Below are 3,683 nucleotides of genomic sequence, written 5' to 3'. Positions count from 1 at the left end.
CTCATGAGCACGCACAGACGGACGGACAGACAGACAGACCCGCGGGCGTGCGGTGCCGGCGGGGCATGAGCGGAGGCGGAGCGGGGCTCGGCTGCGGGCGGACATGCGGGCACAGCCGGGCACAGACGGGCGGGCACAGGCGGGCACACGGGCCGGCACACAGACGGGCACAGCCGGGCACAGACGGGCTGGCACCGGGCTGAGCGAACTCACGGACTGCAGGAGAAGAGAGGGGCGTGCGTTTCCTATTCATCCCGCGTGTTAAACACATCATGTAATAAACCCCGTTAACTCCTTCGGGACGGGCGAGCCGCCAAGGGCAGCTCCCGCCGCGCCTGCGATAAATTAATGTGTAAAGCTGAGTTACATGGGAAAGAGCCCAGGAGCTGTTGCAAAAAGCATCAGTGAGTGATGCAGACTCTCTGCAGGATGGCAGGGACAGAAAGAAAGTGGTTTCAAAAGACCTATAGTCTTTCCTTCCAGTAATAGAAATTAGTACTGGCAAAGTTTAATTACTTCTCCAAGTCACTACTACAGCATCTGTACACACCTAATCCACATGGGCCTGTAGCATAAATAAAGGGAGGGTCACAAACTGCAACAGACCAAAATCCAAGTTTGTTTTTTTTTTTTTTTCTTAAAGTTTGATTTACCTGTTCAAGAAGGCTTTTACATGACCTTGTTAAATTTAATTCCACAAGATCTCTCAAATATTTAAAAGATAAATGTCGGTGTTTCATTCTCAAAAATGAATGGAAAACCAGTGTCACTTTTCTACTCAGCTGTTTGAGGAAGGGGGAGAAGGGAAGAGGGAGCCAGGACCAGGGTGCATGTGAGTATATCTTGTGCACAACACCATGATAAAATCAGAGATTCAATAGTGGGGTTTTTTGAACCTTGGGATCGTGAGGTCCAGGTCCATGGCAACTGCATTCTCTTGGGAGAAGGAGCAGAGACACAGCATCTATCAGATGTCTCCTGCTCCCTTGCCTTTGGTTACCAACAGCCTTGACTATGAGAGTCTACAGTTTTGAAACAAGGTACAATTTTAAAAACCAGTGCAAATCAAGGAAGGCTTTGATTCCTATACAGGCTATCTGGCATGAAAACTGGTGCTGTGGTGTGAGCTCTGCAAAGATGCAGAATTCTATGTGGGTGCACTCCTGTGCTTGCATCAGAATATGCTTTTGAGAGAATTTGGATGCCTGGTTATGCTATTTTGTGGTACTCAAGCTTAGGGTCCAGGTGGAGATGAGGAACACTCTGATGGCTGATTTCAAACAAGAGAAGTTCTTTCATCCCAGCGGGGCTAACTGGGAAGTCAATCATGCTGAGATGTCAAAGATGATGTTTATCCCAACAGCTTCCAGTGACTGGGGAGGAGATTGTTGTGTAGGGAATACCAAAAAGACAAGAAATAGGGACAGACCCTGATAATCAGACTGTGTGCTGCTCTCACAGGTCCAACCAAGGGTGTATTAAACACTCACTGCTCTTCAAGCCTGACCACAATTTAAAAATAATGGTACTGTCTCTGTTGAATATTACCATAGAATCATACAAATGCTTGGGTTGGAAGGGACCTTGGAGATCATCTTGTTCCAACCCTGCTGCCATGGGCAGGGACACCTTCCACTATTACACTACAGAATTTTAGCTCAACTCAGAATCATGAGGGTTAACCCCCTGAATGCCATGCACCAACACAGCTGCCCCACATTCCTCCTGTTTCAGAAATCCAGTGGTGTGATTACACTTTGCTAATCAGTGGAGCTAGATTCATTTGAGGCAGAATTCAGCTCATGTTGCAACCTTGCTTCTGGAGTTACCTTCTTCCCTAAAAGGTCTAGTAGCCCATTGTTAAAATTTCACACATCCCTGTCCATTATGCCCTGCTCATGGACAGCACATGCACTGCAGTCTGTCAGACCAGAAGCCAGAAAGCCTGAGAGAGACCAGTGCTGAGGTGAAGGCAGAGGATCTGGGATCCTCCCTAACATTCCCTGCAGCTGCACTGCTGGTCATAGAGGCAAGGATCCATTCAGTGAAATCATTTCCACACCTGGCATACATGGTGTCATGGCAAACTTGGTTTCTCAGTGTTAACCTGTATTTTAAGTTCTCTGTCCAAAACCAGAGTATCAGTATATGCCACCATGTCAGTGTACTGCAAGACTCCAGTTTGTCAAAGAAATCTAAAATATCACAGTGACAGATGCATGAGAATGTGCATTGCTGCATTTATTCCACAGCAAGCAATTCCTGCCTTCTGCATTCTTTTCCTGGAACTTCAGCCTCCTGTGCTGTGAGAGCGGGGCACATCTAGGGACAGGAAGATGATGGGTTTGTACACAAAGCTCTAACTGTAACCTCATGAAAGAAATTTAAATTTTTGAGAACAGATCTCTGAGTCATCCTTTTAAACATTCTGTCCTATGCATACAGTAAAAAATGATGCTCTTTGTTACTGGGAAAAGCCAAGGAAGATGTTGGCTGATGAGAAGAGCAGAAGCAGTAAAAATAGATGCAGAGAACAGAAAGAAGGAGGGGGATGATTGTAAAGGGAGCAAGCCAGGAAAAGAGAAGGTGCAGAAGTGGTGATGAAAGGGGAGCAGAGAAAATAGAGATATAGAAGTACAACTAAATTACAGTCACAGGCATCTTCATTTGGAGCTCTGTTTAGCAGCCCAAATGTCACAGCTATTTTGGACATGGAATGAAAACCATGTAGTCTAGAGAGGTAGGCACATACACTCCCTGTACACACGTGGCACTACTCTACCATTTATCCATGCCTACATGACAGCATGAGACATTTTGCTGAATGCCTACTCTGACTGAATTCCGGACAGTTAAAACTTTACTGCAGCACCCTGGATAACCTCTGCCGCTGCATCGGATAATCACTTATGAACCTCAAAGTCCTTCTTGGAGCACTGTCAGCAGCAGGGCAGTGACATCACCCAGCTTGCAGGCACTTGAGGGCACCATCCTACCTAACAGCACTGATAAAGTTGTGCAGTTCCATGATAAAGTTATGCAAAAAACCACAACCTAGGTTTAAGATCCATACAGACATGTGCCTCTTGCTGAATAAAAGAGTGCCTGTGAACAAGCTTGGGCAGCAATCATCCACCCTGCTTGTTATCTCACTTGATGCAGCATCACATTGTACCCGATGTTTGTCCTCCAGACAAAACTGCTACAACTAGATAGCCCCAAGCAGCAAGGGTGCAAAGCAGTCAGCTTCACACTAGGGCCAGGAGACTGCCTACACCAGCCTTGTCTTCCACTCTCCATGCCAGGAGAAGGGCTGGGGATCTCCACAGCCCTGCATTTGGGGACTACTTGAGCCTCTGCTCACTGGGGACCCCACAGCAGAGACTGCAACAGGGAACCAGGCAGCGGCAGCTCAAAGTGCACTGCACAGATGTTAATGGCAGGGCTTGGTTCACAGCAGAAGATGGCAAGAATCAGAAAGGTTCAGTTTTGGAGAGCTCAGTTTTGGAGATTAAATAGATAGTGGATTTTTCAGATCAGAGTGAGACCACTTGTTAGAGTGGTTGTTAGAGACCAGAGTTAGAGAGGCTGAGGCTCCCCTCTCCCACACATGGTACAGTTGCATTCCAGGTCAGGACACTAAACTACATGTAGCTTTTTCTCTGACAGTTGGCTTTTGTTGC

The sequence above is a fragment of the Melozone crissalis genome, unplaced genomic scaffold, assembly GCF_028551555.1.
Source record: "Melozone crissalis strain CALT ecotype California unplaced genomic scaffold, PUWL_Pcris_2 ptg000027l_1, whole genome shotgun sequence".
In the NCBI taxonomy this organism is placed as follows: Eukaryota; Metazoa; Chordata; class Aves; order Passeriformes; family Passerellidae; genus Melozone; species Melozone crissalis.
The sequence above is the reverse complement of the archived record's forward strand: the minus strand, read 5'-3'. Positions refer to the sequence as shown.